Genomic DNA, 17,234 nt, shown 5'->3' on the forward strand with positions numbered 1-17,234 from the left:
AAACTTTCTTGCATTTAGAGAAGGCATGGCGCTGCCTGCAGTCTGGCCAATTCCAGTCAATCAAATGAGACAGTTTCTGATTGCCATGGAGTCCCAGCATCTGCCTCCCACAAAAATAATAATGTATATGGAAGGACTGTCCTTCATCTCCAGAATGGTAGATCATCCTGATCCTCTTCAAGACCCTCTTATCTGTTCCATGATATCAAGGCTAAAACATAGAACTCGCCCTTCAAATGGTGGATACTCTCCTGTAACTATTGAAGTGCTGAGATCTCTTCTGGGGACTCTGGAGTCTGTGTGTACCTCTCCTTATGAGTGCCTATTGTTCCGTGCCATGTTTACTGTAGCTTTCTTTGGTTCACTCCATATGGAAGAGATGGTGGCAAATCACCAAAATATACTACAGCCAGAGCTCCTGTACTTGAGGGACCTCCTGCTGACTGAAGGGAGTGCAAACCTTTGTATGCATACAGTTCATATGGGCCAACAGAGGTATTGGATCCAACTGAGATTATCTAAAGAGATGTGGGTATGTCCTGTTGAAGCTCTCCGTATCTACGTGGCAGCACGGCCACAAGGAGATGGCCCTCTCTTTGTACACTCCAATAATATGGCTGTGACAAAGAGGGAGTTCCTAACTGTTTTCAGTCGTGCTCTTATGTTTGCTGGACTTCCTCCAAACCAGTACGGTGTGCATTCCTTCTGTTTGGGGAACCATAACAGCAGTATCTCGTGAGTATTCTGATGAAATGATTAATAGAATGGCAAGGTAGTGGTGAAGATTCTGAGGAAGACATGGTTCCATCTATCTCTTCGGCTTCCATAGGATAGGGTATCTTCTGCAATGCATGAATTTTATACTTTATACAGACTAAACTTCAAGTGCTCTGTAAAGTTAGAGAGAAGGGGAGGAACAAGTAGACGGTGACTTTTCTCACCTATGGTGGTTTTGAGAATGAAGTGTCATGGTTTTAAAAGTGCTGGGTCTTGTGGGGCAGTGTTTAAGCTATTCAGCATGCTATTTGTTCTAATTGTATTTTGACCTTGTGTAATCTTACATTAAACAGCGTTTTCTTTCAAGAACTTCTCTAGTCTTTTTGTTACACCCTAGTTAAAGGCTATTAATTGCAGTGCTGACAAGCATGCTCTCTTTTTACTGTTTAATGTGATGATAAGTAAAGCTAACTACTAGTTGGTGATAAGAAGCTGTGAGTGTGAAAGGAATTTAGGTGATAATTGAATGTGACACCAGCGGGGAAGGTGAGTTTGTTGTCCAAATTGCAGTTCCATAGCAGCTGCATCCAACCTCACTTGCTGCAGGTGCCTATAGAAGTCTTCACCTTGACAATTTTTAGGGTCTTTCACTGATCCTCCTTGAAAGGATGTGTCAAACCTGGATACTGATCAAAAATAGCCTTTAATTGAAGTGTGGCTAACACAACAAAGTTGACTCTGCTCACTTCAAAAGTAGCAGAGAACATAAAGAGATAGATAACACAACCCTCACTCTGTTATTGACACATAATGACAGACTTTTAATACAGATTAAATAACTGTATCTGAGAAGCCGGATCATAAGGTTGAGTGTCACCTTTCATACGTAAGAGTGTTTGAAGTAATGGAATCCTGTGTAGTGTTTCACATCAGCATGTTCAGGAGCTACCTTTGTGACAACTAGATATTCAGAAAACAGCCAGCATCATACTGCACTCTCCAGTCCTCAAGCTAGTTTCCAAGAGGATCATTAGTTACAGTAAGTCCACACTGCAAAGACAGAGTGGTAATAGTAGACAGCTGCGTGTTCATTCCCTGGGATACATTTCTAGCTCCCCTTCGACAGCTTTACTACAAGCAGTTAGAGAATTCGCACACTGTGATCCTGGATCCCAGTCATCTGGTTCATGTTCATGAATGGGAAGTGGTATGTCAGAGAGCCTAGAGCTCTCTCTCTCTGGTTGCAAGGTTCTTGGTTTAGTTAAAATATCCCCATGAAAAGTGTGCCAGAGGAAGCAGAGGGCTCAGGCTCGGTGATGAGAGAAAAGGAATAGTTTGTCTCACTAGCCTTGGTTTTTGAGAGAGGAAGAAGGCTTGTTTCAGAAGTGAGGGGCAAGACTAGTTTGGAGTCAGAACACAAAGGATTTTTCTGGCTCACAAGTGTTTTACTCAGGAGGGAAACGGGAGTTGTTAAAGAAGGACAAGCAGGATTTTGCTCTGTGCATGATGGTGGGGTGGAACTGACTGCACAGGCCTAAGTGTCTGTGGGCATGACTGCTCCACCTTAAGCTGTGTGATCATGTATGGAATTCTAGACTGGTCATTCATCCTGAATCTCAGGGGCTGGCATGTGGCAATGACATGGAGGAAAGAAAAGTGAACTGACCTAGCTGAGGCCAAGTAAGTGAATGGCATAAGTTGGTTCTCCTACAAATAAGTTTTCAAATTATGTCCTATGGACACCTTTGTGAAGTAGTATTCCTGGGGTACTGTCTTCCTGCAAGTACAGATAGATACAGACAGATACTTCCCTGATAGATACTAGTTTGTTGTCTCCAGGCTCAGTCTGTAGTTGAGTGGGGCAAAATCAGATGTAAACATGATCATCAAAAAGTCAAGGTAAATTAATGTAAAGGCACTCAAGCTCCTTATGGAGATCAAGCCTTAGACACTAAATCCTACAAGTCTGGACTTGTAAAGCTCGGACCTTAAAAGCCATTTGTGGTATTCCACACATGCATTCTTCATTGAGTACTTACAGAGAGATCTAATACTCCTTCAACACAAATTCCAGCAGCATTATATAAGCTGGACCCCAATATCCAGTACAAGTCACTCAGATTTACTCAGTGTCTGGCACATTGCCCTCATCCCTTTAGAAACTAAGATTTACTTTAAGACTAGGTCAGTCTGGAACCAAATCTTACATCTCAGCTTGGCTTTCATGACAATGGCCTGTGGCATTAGCTGCCTAATAACTTCATGTCACACCCCATCCCCTCACCCCGAGCTGTTCAGCAGTGTGAGCTCTCACATTCTCCCACCACAGATACTTTCTACAGTTTAGGACTCATCTTGGGAATGAAAGACTTTATGGGGTTAAACAGCAAAATTCATAGAGAATTTTACTCAAAATGCTCTGGTGTTGGTCATGCACTTGAATAAACTAACACATGTAATACTACCACACTCTGTGCAAAATGTCTGAGGGAAATTTAACTTAAAGTGGACTTCCAAAAGCGTGGAAGGAACAGAGGCAATGCATGTCATCTCTAGAGCTGAAACAACTCATTCAGTCATCTTGTCCCTTTTACAGATCTCCTCCTGCACTAAGTTAACTTTAATGTCAGGCTGTTTTTTCTTTTTCATTTTCCTTTTTCATTTCCTCTTCCTTTTCCTAATAAGGATATTCTTTATTCAACAAGTTCTGGGTATCGCCTAAACCTCTTTTAGTATTTTCATTTGTAGTAGAAGGGCTTTTGAGAAGCTGTCAAAACATGCCAAAAGGGCGCTTGCAAAATGCAATTATCTTTCACCCAGTCAGAGCTGATTTCAGCGCAGTTGCTTTCCCTTGTGGCCCATAAACTCTGCATTCTTTGTGCCCATTGTCAGAGATACTATCTTCACCCCCACCTTTGTTAACTTACCCCTAGGTCGGAGATAACACAGAGACAATAATACCACTTTTATCTTATCTCAGGTTCCCCGCCTAGAGCATCAGCAAAAAGATACTGGGGAGGGCCTTCCATGGTTTTTGGTGATTGATGATGCCACCTGTCACATAACTTGGGGTTAGCTTTGTTTGACCGGTGATATGAGTAGGAGCGTTTGCTTCTGTATACAGTTTACCACAATGGGAATTTTTGTGTGGATGTGCTAATCAGATCTTGCCTCTCCTAGGCATGGAGTTGCCTGGACTTCACTCCATTCTGTGCCTGTCTCATGGCAAAGTCCTTCTGTGATCTTAACAGTGTTTGAGACAGACAGCAGTGCTCTTCAACACATGCCTGGTAATAGCGTACCTTCAACTACACTATCTGTGCGTACAAAGTTCTCATACAAAATGTTCTTACGCATCGGGCTCATACTCTGTTCTCCAGGGAACAGAGTACAGCTCCGCTGTAGTTTAATACTGACACAAAACAAAAGCTGTGGCTTTACTGTTGCTGGGGTCTTAACTGAAATTATTAACCCTTTTAAATGTAGTTGTATTATCGCAGGTAGCTTTTTTTTCTTTTTTTTTTTACTTCAGTGGGCAAATGTTCTGTATCATATTCCTTTACAATTGCTGTCACAGTAAATTGCACCCACAACTGAGAAACCTGTGTGGTGCAGGATGTACTATATTTACCATATTGATTAGCATAAATAAAAGAAGTGATGTAAAGTAAAAAATCCTCTGAGGACACATGATAGGAAACCCAACAGTACATCAGATGTGTTCAAGCAGGAATACAAGTGGCATTTCATGATGCAATGTCTAACATGTTTGGTTCCAGGTAGAGTTGCTTGGGACCTGGTAAAAGACTTTCTTATATTCTATCCATGTCCCCCTTGCAGTCCATGGCTGTTCCTCCTTCTGGTCTAGGAATTTTCAATTAATGCCTTCAAATTTGCATCAAACTGGCCATCCATAAGGCTTTAATCCAGAGGGTATATCTTTCCCTTGTTGCTAGTGTTTGCTCCTTCTGACATTGCAATCCCCAGGAGAGAGGTGTCCTCACTTCCTTTTCTGGGTGAGCAGCAGCAGTACCTCACCACTCAGCCTAGCAAATGGCAGCCTTAGACTTGGAGTCACTTAGAGGGTGATGTGTTAGTGTCCAAAACACCTGCCATAACTAATCAGTTCCTAAGTAACTCCCCACCGTGCCCACATTTTTCCCCTCGGTCTGCCTGATAATGTCTGATCAAAGGTGGAATGTTCACTGTTATCAGCTGGTGTAGAACAGATTTGATCCTGCAAGTGAATTCCCAGATTCTTTAATGATTCTGGAAGGCTGTGTATCAGTGGGGTCAAGGGATCTAGATCCACCAGCATGGTCATCGAGCAGGCTTCATCAGGTTCTAGTATGTGCCGATGCGTTAATTGGAGACAGGCAGCCTTTTGGACACTTTCAGTCAATTGATCCATAGAAGTTACTATGGAAATTGGATCACATCTCTTCAGGGGACTCCATCCCCCAGCCCAATAGGCGGATCTTTCGGTGAGGAACCAGGGAGCTATTTAATTTCCTCTGGTTAAGAAAACTCTAGACCCATAGTAGCCCTCAGCTTCTGTTTCTATTAGCATAATTTCTTCTCCTTCTGTCAGAGCCACTCTGCACATATTCTGTCTCAGGCTCTTTCTGAGTGCCCCTGTATTCTTCTTGTAATTTAGCCAATTCAGTAGGTGTATAAGGTATTTCTTTTGTAATAATGCAAGGGAAAGCATCATTAATTCCCTCATATTGATATTGTGTTTAAATCAACAGCTATAACTTTTCATATGCTATTGGCATAGTGTTCTGCCTTGAATTTAAACTAGTGTACTGTGTATCACCTCCTGACCTGTTGCTGTATGGCTGGAAGTTTCATTCGGGACTTTTCTTTGTACAGCCCAAGTGAATGCAGCCTTTTTGGCAGGTGTTTCCGGTAGAGAAAGAAAACAGGTCCCTGTGGTTAAGCCACATATTGTACTTGAGTTCACTCACCAATCAGCACCGAATGCAAGCAGCTCCCCCACCTTATCTGAGCCCCTGTGAAAAAGCTCCAGAACAAGGACAGTATTTCAACACACACCACTAACCTCTCTACTTAATCCTAGTCAAAGAAGGTAGCTTAAAAAAACACCAAACCCACAATTTATTTAGTTTTCTGTGGCAGTGGCTGCAAAAGCTGGACTAGGGCCATGGTGCACCAGGTGCTACCAGCAGCTCCAATACCCAGGAAAAGCTTCCCAGACACCCCTGGCCCCTTAAGGATATCACCATTGCTGGATCTGATCATCCTGATACAAATTGAAATGTGCCTACCTGTCTCCTTTCCATCAGGTAGACTGAGGGAAAAAAACCTCTGAAGGCTGCTGGAGGAAAATTAAGCATCAAATTTAAGCTGAAAAATCCAGTGATGGAATACATGGTAATACTCCCACAGGCAGAGCACAGTCAAGCCCAGCATGAGTGCAGGAAACAAAGAAAGGCTTCCTGGACCAAAGATCTGGGGGTATGTCTACCATTATTCCTTCAACCATATAGTAAGCACTGTTCAGCTGTTTTTCTTTCTCACAAAATTTTTTCACCTTGTCCCTGAAGACGGGATTTGGGTGACTACCAATTTTAATTGAGGTGTTGGCACCTGAGTTGAAGATGCCACCTCGAATGCTCAAGCTCCCATTTCCGCCAGCAGTTCCTTCCCTTAGCAGTTCTGCAGGGCTGACCCTGACTGAAACAGCGCATACCGTGGGGAAGCCTGCAGACCCTCAGTTTGTGACCATAAGTTTTCTCAAACACTTGCTTTTCCTACTACCTGTGCACAGAAGCAGCTTTGTTTAGATATCACATCTTCACACCTCTCCTCACTCATCATCCAGAAACAGGGTGTTCCTCTGTCTAAATGCATGGGCACATAAAGAAATTTAATTGATGGTGTGACTTTAGGGCATGTCATTTATTCCATGGTAACTACCCATGCCTAGACACTCCTACTCAGCAAAATATAAGGCAAAAAAATGTGTAAATTACTTCGTGCTTCATCAGAGAGCATGAGGATTTACCCAGAGGTTTTCTAACAAAGCAGCTTACTCTGCAGTAAGCTCTGCCTTACTACTGATCTAATTCAGACTAGATTATTTCTCTTCCTTTCAGACAATTAGCTCCCAAGCAAAGATAAAACTTTCACATGTCCTTTATTCAAATGATCTGTCCCTATTTTGGGGTGTCATATTTCTATTCTGTGGTATAAGACAAAGAAGACTTTGACTGCTTTTTAAATGGTCAAGCTCCAACTGAACAGGACCTGCTAAGTGGGAGATAAAAGGACTCAATAACCAAATACATTTTAGTGTAGTACTCAGACTTTCACAGAGCTATTCTAGTGATTTTACTTATGTGACGGTGTTTCTTTCTCATCCTAGGCAAGAACCAGCATTTGAAATTCAAAAGACGATTACACAGTCGAGAGCTCTTATCTTGAGTCAAAAGCCTTTTCTTCAGACTTGGAGTTGTAACTTGGAATTGATCAGATTGGCTAAGTCAGAAACTTTCTAGTCACTTAAATTTATGTCAAACAGCTGATTTTTTATCACCTTGAACCCAGTGGCATCTCACCACCTTCCCAATGGCATTTGTGAAAGGGGAGGGTGACAAATGCTGAGAACGCAGATGACAAACTTTTCAGTGAAATATTTTTTGTTTTGAAATCATTATCCAAGGAATACTGCAGGAGAAGGTCTACATAAGGACTAGTGAATGTTTAGAGGGGAGAATACTATTTGCTGTAGGAGGACATGCTGCATCCCTCTGAACACCTTCCCTGTTCTGCTGGAGACCACAGTTCAGTATTTATAGTTAAAATCATTCTCAAATCATAGCAGTAGCTCAGTGCAGTAATCTACAGATGCACACAGTAAGGGAGCAGGAGGTTTGTCTGCTATCAAAGGAGGGACTCTGCATCTGAGAGCTGCTCCTCCTTGTCTCATTACAGCCTTCTGATAAAAGCACAGGAGTGCCCCCTCATCACACCAAACATTTTATATAACTAACATTGTCTGGTATACAGACAGCAAAAGCCTCTATTTCACTGCAGTCTCTCTGAGCAGTTTCTTATGTCTGTGGACCTCACAGGACAAGACCTAGTCCTTTCCAGACCTAGTCGTTTCTAGGTCTTGTCCTTTTCTCCTGCATGAAGGGGATAAAGGAAAGCCGGAGGGGAGAGACATCAGCTCTTTCCTGAGTGGCCTGAATTATTGCTTGACCTGTAGGTATGATGCCCACTGCAGCAGCTTCAACTCTCCTCCCCCAGAACCTCAAGTAAAATTACTAAGTGCTTCACCAGGTAGGAATAGTATTTCATTTTGATAGTTCAGTTGGCATACACTTCTGTAACGAGACCACATCAAAAATTGAAACTGCAGTCTCATGCGGTTGTTTGCAGAGTAGATGAGTCAGAGCCTCTCTCTTTCCATGCTGCAGCTTGCTAAACCTCTGCCAGATTTAATAATTTCCATTTCCTTCAGGAGAGAGGGCCACATTCAAGCTGGTGATGGCCCAAACACTCTGCATGTACCATGTAGTGAAAGATTTTGAGGTCTTGAACTTAATGTGCAATTGATGAACAATTCTTCATTTAAAGGTTTAGATTTATCACACGTCTGTCTTGGCAGCAAAACATCATGGCTAAAAATCCAAGAGCAGACAAGTTTCACTGCTAATTCAGTGTCAAAATGAACTCTAGATTCCTCTCTGAATTTAATTCGAGCTGCAAAGTTAATAGGGACCATTCTATGACTGAGCATAGGCAGAAAGGGAAGGCTCTACCCACTGCATTAGCATCAAGCTGTGCCTTCACGTTGCACATCCCTCACACGCCATTAGCATCCATCCATCTCTCAAAAAATCCTAAATCTGATGTCAACTCGTCACAGCTAACTTTATACCCCACCCAATGGGAAGCCTGTGAAGTGGCTGCTGTGAGATTAAATGCCTCAAATCTGCAGGGTAGAATATGTCTGTCTTAATCTTGATGCAGAAGTTGAACTTCAAACCTTTAGGTTCATAAACTTATCTTTGTCTCTAATTGCTCTGAGTTCTATTTGATTCTACATCAAATATAGATGATCATACCTTTATGCTGCTTTCTTGCACAAAGTCATTCCTGGCAGTTTATAATTCTGCCTCAGATGTGACAAGTGAGGGAAAAAAACCTTTAAAGTGCAGTTAACTTCAAAAAGACAAACAATAGCTGTGACAAGTACCTCACTCCCTCTCAATGGCATTGTAATATAAAATAAGGTTTAAATGCAAGTAGAAATCTGTTTTGTTATATCTCTGCCCACAGTTTCAATAGAAGTATTTCAATCATGTGTATTATGTTGTCGAATAGGCTGTTTGTTTGGAAAGATTTTTCCCGAGGGATCAGACTAAACACAGAAATAAGGTGATCAATCACTCTACTCACCTCAATTCATAAGAAAACAAGGATTATGTGGTTGCCTTCTGCTTGTTTCCAACACCTTTTTCAAGAGTTGGTAAATTTCAATTAAATTCAACAGAGGAGCAAAAACCTCAGGGCTACTCAGGTCTTAAAAATGTCTTGGAAATGTGAAAAAGCTGTAATCTGAGTTGGACTCATTCACCTTTGAGACACAGATCTCTGGGAAAGACAGCTTCACCAATTCTGCCATGATGTACAGGCACCACAGTGGCAATAGCTGCAGCAGGACTCACCAGAACCGTATCAGAAAGGGCACAGAGGGTTCCAGCAGCTGTGCTGTGGTCTGTGCACAGAGTCTGTAGACTAGGGTGGAATGAACCTCCCCATCTTCAGCTGTTGCAGTATGAATACCTCTGGCTGAGCAAGATGTCTAGACTCCTTTCACAGTCTAGAGTGAGCAACATGTTTTTCTGGGGCATGGTTCACCTTACCAATGTCTGGAACAGACCAAAGGAATCATATTGCAGAAGTATCTATCTCTGTTATGCTTCTAGGTTTGCTTTTTGGGAGAGTGGGTGGGAGGCAGAAGCAGACTCCTTCCCACACTATTTGCACATCTGCAAACGGCTGGTGCTGATGGAGCCACTGTGAACACTTTTGCAAGTAGAGAACACAGCCCAAGACCACATTACGTACAGCTGTTGATCGCTAACCTTTCGTCTGTTCAATTCTGCAAATGCTTCTTTCCTGACAATTCTTCTGCAGAGCCACACAGATGGGCACATGAATCTGAAACACTTTGAAATATCAGCTGTTAGGCCACCAGCTATGCTTAGAGTAATGTTGTGCCAAAACCAAACCCTGCCAAAACACAACACTACGTAGAGTTTATATTCCAAGGGGACTATGTGCCATCACAAGCTACTTGGTCACTGCAACATCTGCAGGATTTCATAGGAGAGTGCAGATCCCACAGCACATGCTCGGAAGTCTTCCTTTCTGTGTCACTTCATCTTAGGCACAAGGTGATTTTACCCCAATCACTCAACTGGAAAATGAGACTGTGCAAACTGCTGCATGCTTGGCAGGCTGCTCCCCAGCAAACTCACAGCTCATCTAAGCAGAGTGAAAACCTCCTAAGTCAGATGCAAAGCTTGACTTGGGTGAGTTTGTATCTTGGAAGCCTTTTCTTTAGCAACCCAAGGTCACCAAGACTTGGGTTTCCCTACCAGTTCCATAATGTTTGTATTAAGTACACAGGCTGCAAAACACTGAGGAAAGTATCAGCAACTTCATTGCCACAATCACAACTGCACCCTGGCTGCTACCACTTGATGCCACTGGGTGTCAGAGGTCTGCTGCCTCTCTACACCCCAGGGCATTCACAAACGCTCTTCTGTCCTCTCTCCAAAGTCCTCTGACCCAGCACCTCTGAAATAGCCATCCCACTTGCTCCTGAGCTCAGACTTCTTCCTGTGGGCATAGGCCCAAGCTCCTGGCCTGGGCAGAGCTGCACAGCCAAGGGGCCATTTCCCCCTCCCCTGTGCCACAGTTCCCTGAGACAGGAACATGCAGCCTGAACCCTGGAGAAGGTCTGGGAGAGCAGCAAGTGGTGGGAAGCTTACCATAGGGCCATGCAGGTATCACAGCCTGCTGCAGCACAGGTACAAAGCAAATTTGTTTCTTTAAGGGAGAGTATTACACTTTGCTTTAAACTGCTTGAGTGCACTGGATTAGGGGTGGCCTTAGCTGTTCTTCCACACTTTCCTATGTGGTAGAGACTGATCTCACATGAGAGCCCTTTGATTTGACCATCAAATGCTGGTCATTCCTCATGTTGCCTTTTGATCAATGAATTCCTAGTCTGGGATATCACATTGCTTTTCTGACAATAGAAGCATCAGAATAAATTGTTCAGATATCTTCTTGTGCTGCAAACCACATCACAAACAGCTTTTGAAAACAGGAACACGGACCTGAGGAAAAGATCCCTTCAGCCATGTGGTCTTTTGTCCAGTTTGGTGGTCTTTCTTCAGTTCTCAGTAACCTTTTACATTTTTACAGCCACAGGTATTTCTTTTCACTACGCTTTAGCTCCCACCATTCTGCTCACAACAGCCCACCTCTCTCTTCTCCTTCCCCCTCCTGCCTTCTTTGAAGACTTTCTTGAGAGCAAACCACATCCTTACATTCCTCTCATTGTTAGAGCCTTCACCACTGCTGCTGTTACGGTACTTCACTGCTTTTTGATAAAGTGGTCTAGCACAGCTCTGAACCTAAACTGCTCTTCAGATGTTCCCATCTGCAGGTGTGCAGACCATCCCAGTAAACTATTATTTTACGTATGTTTCAAGTAAGTTCCTCTTAACTAAAGCATATACACCTCAAAACTGTAAATTATTCCTTTCAATAAGTGCAAGCTGTCCATGAATTTGAAACTCAGGGCAGGTTTGTGGTCCTGTAAAAATAGTTTGCTAAACAAACTGCTGGACACTTCATAGAAACTAAAAAAAAACCATTATTCCTGTTTGTACCATTTACCGTGGGCTTAATTTTGTGACTGATAATGCTAAATCTGTGGACTGTTGGATTGTTCAGGGATTGACTCAGACTTGAGCTTACTGAAGCACAGGTACATGACTGCATTCTTATTAAACCACTGGCAGCATTTACACTTGCCCCCAAAGAGCACGGGGAAGTGCTCACAAAATGCAGCTGGTGTCAGCTTTTGCAGACTGCGTCATCTCTATCCTTCAGCTTGCCAATATTTTTCATTCTGTGACCCCAATCCTCCTTGCATGGTAGAAAATTTGCGTTTATATTTGTCTTAGGGGAGTTGCCTTGCTATGTTCAAGCAGCACCTCTGTCATATTCAATTGGAGGCATACACTGAACTTGTCATAATTTTGCTTCAGAGTTTTTTGCACCTCTTGCTGTGAATGCTGTATTATCCCAACAAGCTTCTGTTGCAAATACTGGTGCTCCAGCCACGCTCAGTGTCTTGCAGCCTGGTCCTGAACCCCATTGCACCCTGTTAAACACGGGCTAAAATGAGACTTGGTGTTGTGGTGAACCCATCTCTTACTGTCACATCAACAGAGGCACATGCTTCCCGCTTCAGGGACTAGTAACTTTAGCTCAGGCACCTCTGCCTGTGTGGGTTACAGAAGTCCCTCAAAGGCCTATCTTCTACACCCCTCATCCTCAGCCAAGCCAGGCCAGAGAATGGTAAGAGTTAGACAGCCTTGCGGTTAGATGTGGTCCTGCCACAGCCTCTGGGATGTCCACATGGCCTTTTGAACCTGTTGCTGCTACCCTAGATATTGACACAGCTCCTCTGTTTTTTTGGCTGAACCTGCAAGTCCTCAGGGGCCCTGGCACAACTTTTTTTCCACAGCCCAGGGTTTTTTTCAGGGGTTGTGTAATTACCTTTGGCACCACAGCTGCTTATGTACTTCTGCACTGTACAGAAATGAATGTAATTTCCATTCACATTCATGATGACTCTGCGCATCTCATGCTGCAGTTTTATTCATCACTTTTGTGAAGGGCACCTCTGAGCTCCCACGCTTTTGACTTCTCTGTCTCCCATCCCAGATGGCTTCTCCCAGTGCTTGCAGACTCCAGTGATGTGATGTGGTTTGCTGCTGCTTCTGCATCTCACTCATTGTGCCTGGCACTCTCAAATCTTCTTATGTTCATCACAGAACACACAGCTCTGCAGACTGATTTTGTGAAGTTAAAGGCTGGGATTTTTCAAGCCACCCTGCCTCAGGTTTTAGTTTTCCTACTGTTTAGTTCTTCTGTCATATGTACAATATCAGAGCAGACATCTAGTACCCTGCAGACATCTAAGCTTTTCTGCTTGGTGAATACTCTGTTAATTCTGGATTGTTCAATAGCATCCCTGAGTGATTTGTCCCCAGATCTCAATCAGGACTTAGTCTTTTAACCCAGTTAACCAACCCTTCTGCCTAAGATCTTTCCAAAACCCATCTCTGTTTTCATATGCTATTTGTACTCTCAGATTAAAGCTGTATCACTCATGTATTTAATATGCAAAGCAGTGATATTCCTCCAGTATCTACTTGCAGTTTTACAGTGATTTAACTCCACTAGTATTGGCTGTCACCTATTGCAAAAATCAACTGCACCAAAAGTTGCTATTCTTGGTGGGGTCTGGGGTGGAAGAAACTGCCCAACTAATATTTTGCTAGACAAGGCTCATTGGATTTCTTTCATCTGTAAATTAAAGGTTACATTATGACATCTGTAGTGAGAGTCAAAAGCATGTGTCAGCTATTAATGCAAGAGGGAAATACCTTCAGTAAAGATGTCTCATTTTCTTTAAATATCTCTGGATATTCAGGTAAAAACAACACAGCTATAGCCCTGCACAGTAGAAAGCCAAAAACTTGAGAATGCTTCAGAGCAAGGGAAGGGCATCAGTTTTCCTCGCAACCAAGTGGAAAGTTGTGGAAGACACGGAGCAGAGTCAGATGCTCCTCTCTTTGAGTTAATCTCCTTAAGCTGTGTCTTGTACTGCATCATGAGCCTGGGACTCCGTATAAGTACCTCTGACTGCTCCCACTGCAGAAAAAAATCATTACAAAGGAACAATTTGGGGAACATTGGAAATTTCTCTCCAGTATTTTATCAAGGAAAGGTGAAATTCTAAGGGTAAAACCCCCATAGTTTGTAACCTCACAGCTACTCTCTGGGGTCATGCCAAGGCTAAATTCTTACTGAGATTGTGTTCAGCCTCATCTCTTTATCAGTAGAGGAAACAGTAACATTTTCAAGGTGCTGACATTTCAGTGAAACCTGTCGATTGGGCTCTAAGTCTTTACTGCAAGAATGTCCCTGTCACAGACACTGAGATCAGTTCATCCCAGAGTCCAATAACTATGGGGAGTGCAAAAACATTCTCCAGAAAGAGGAATAGGGATAACTACGGAGAGACCTTCCCTCTACTTTAGCTTCCCAGCATTCAGCACAACTGCCTCAGGAAGAATTTGATTTCTAAGTCACTGATGAATCAGATGCTAGCTCACCCCATACCCATGTTTTGTACAGTTAAAAAGGTCATTAAATTGATTACAAGTTGTTAAAATAGTAAAGTAATTAATGCGTTGTTATATATTGTCCCTTATGCTTACCTACTCCCTGTGACTACAGTAGATTGAAATGCTGGAAAGCCCTAATCCCATACAGTGTGTTACAGATCCATTCAGAGCAAACTCTTCAGGTCAAACCTGTCAGCAGGAACATTTGACAGACCTGACGAGCACAAAAGTACCCACTAGCACAAAGATTTTCATGACTGATGTTAAAGCACTTTAAAAAAGGGTCCCTGTCATCTCTCCATACATATCCTATGGGTTGACAGTGGAGCCATGGCTTGGTGTCACCCAGCTGCAGAAGCAGGGCCAGGGACAGCCAGGGTATCTGTGCAGGGTGTCTGCAATTGATCTGCCTGCCGTCCACCTGTCAGCCACAGGGAGCAGCTTCAGACAAAGTGAGTTGATTTGAGTCAAGCTGATGCTGAAGAGGTTGGTCACACCAGCAGTCAGTTAGGACTTGTGTATCTAAAACTTATTTGTTCAGGCTTACATACGCCTGGTCCAGAGCCTGGTTAAACTTAAAAGCTTCCCATTAATCTCATCTAGCTTTGGCCAAGCTCTGCACAATGGGAGAGGGACTGAACAGTAACATTCATTCTCTAAGCCAATGCTTTAATCATTGGCCAAGGCTGCACCTCTGGTTTAGTTGGTCAATAACTCTATCACAGATCAGATACCAGTAAATACAGATTCCACATAGTAGATAATAATTTCAAATACATATATGTATTTTAATGCCCAAGATTCATTGAAAGTTCTAAAACAGTCTCTTATAGAATTCTGTGACCTTTAACCCTTCCTCAGATGTATTCTCTATTGAAAACTGTGTCACAATTATTACCTTAATGCAACCATTAAGGTAATAGCCAGAAAGCCAGTTAGCACTTTACATATTAAAAAAAACCCCAGAATTTTCTGAGAAAGAGAAAATTCAGCAGTGCTTATGTGTTGCAAGTAGTTTGGCATATAAGACACTTAAATCTCCCTCCAGTTGTTTCTACATTAATTTATATACCAAGCTGAGGAGTATTAGCTTTGTGTCTCTCCCCTCACACTCTGAGACTGGCTGTGCACCTTTGGCCACCATAGCCCTGCCTGTGGCTAGCAGATACAGCCACACATCCTGGGCAGCTGACATTTGCACAGGATCTTGGTTTTCAAAGCAAAGCCAGGTCTTGCAAACTCATTCTTTTGTGGTACCTGAATAGCTGTGGAGCATTTTGGGAAGGCAGCTCAGGGAGTGAAAGGAGACTCCCAGGTCTCGGCATGAGAGCTGCTCCAGAGGCTTGCATCCTCTGAGGCACAGTTTGGAGCTGCTGGGCTGCCCGTGAGAGCTGGTACCCGCTGGAGACTTCTTAGAAACGCTGCCAACGCAGGCGAGCAAGCATCTCACACTGAGCAAAGGCATCAATCGTCGTTTCCTTCCTCTTTTTCAGAGACAGAAACAACCACCACCAGGCCCATGCCTTTCTGCTCCACCCCTGTATGAATCATACCCAAGGTGAGAGGAGCAACGACAGAAACCTCCAGCAGCCTTGTGTAAAGTGGTTGTGAAAGACTTGAGACAGATATGTCATTCACTTCTTCATAACCAGAAAGGCAGCAATAACTATAATTTTGTTAGCTAATAACTGGTTGACAGCTCACGCAAGGCTGGAGGCCAGCATCCCACACTCAGGAAGGGATGTGCCACGTGGTTTAGTTCAGTGCTTTGAGACCTCTCCCTGCTCCCCAAAATGCAGCAGCTGGAGTTCAGCAAGGTGTTACCAGCACAGCAGCGCCTGCAGAAACCAGGCCTGGGTAATGACTTGGAACTGACACTGATTTTAGAAATGGCACACGAAATAAATCTGTTTCTGCAAAAGCACCTGCAAGTGACAAAAGTCTGACTGCGGCAGTATAGCGCAATTGCCTGTGGTGCAGGTAAGGGGAGCCCTGAGAAGAATCTCTTCTGCCCTGCTGAAGGTGTAGGGCTGCCTAGTGATGCTCTTCTGCCTCATGGACCCCCTGGCACAGAGCAGCTGTGCTATTGCACCACAATGGAGCAAGAGGTCCAGGGCAGTGGAAAGGCCACCACAGCTGTAGCTAAGCAGTTATACAATATAAACACCTGGACATGCACAAAGGTTGTTTTCTCCTGAGTTTTGTTTTCAATAGCTGGCTGCTCAGAGCACACGCTGAAGGACATACAGGTCAGCTCAGACAGGTATATACTGAACTTTTGCACTGAAGACAGTGAAAGAAATGTCTCCAAGACAAGATATGTTTCCTCACATCCAGAGACAAAAATTCATTACTGTCCTTTCAGAGCAAGGGAGTTTGACTAACCCAACTGTGCTCATCTCTGGCTTGTTTCAGGAGCTGAACTGACTTTTAATTAAGTCAAGGTAGTTAACTTGCTCACAAAGGCAAGAGCAGACAAGTGTTCTGATGTTCTGAAATTAAGTTGTTTTTTTCCTTGCATATTAACCTGAGCTGTGGGCAGCAGGAACATTAGGAGAACATGTTAAAAAGACATGAATTGCCTCATTTATTAGAAAATATTTTAATGGCTGTATTCACTTGAGTGCCTTAATACAGGAAAGGCTGAGATGTCAGAGTGCTGATATTTCTTTTTCCTTCCTATCTGATCCCTGTAGTGACTTCTTTTATAATGGTGCAGATATAGGTCCTTTAAACACATTTTCTTCATCAGCACAACCACCAGCTAGTATGTGTTCATACACTTTAGTAGTTGCAGACTACCCACAAAAATTGCACCAGTATTGGCAAATTGTGGATTGAAAATATCAGGCAAAACAGTATTAATTATAATTAACGAGTTTGTATAATTTTTCATTTGAAAAACTGGAGGGCAAGATGGAAGATCTGAAACATACTTTTATTAGAAAATATTTGTATTGTATGCTGCATATCAAGTAAGTTTAAAAAGCCTAGGAAATCTGTGTTAAAAGTAATGCAACTTCTACTTCCCTCATTTTGCAA

Source organism: Pithys albifrons, chromosome 5, assembly GCF_047495875.1.
Source record: "Pithys albifrons albifrons isolate INPA30051 chromosome 5, PitAlb_v1, whole genome shotgun sequence".
Lineage (NCBI taxonomy): Eukaryota > Metazoa > Chordata > Aves > Passeriformes > Thamnophilidae > Pithys > Pithys albifrons.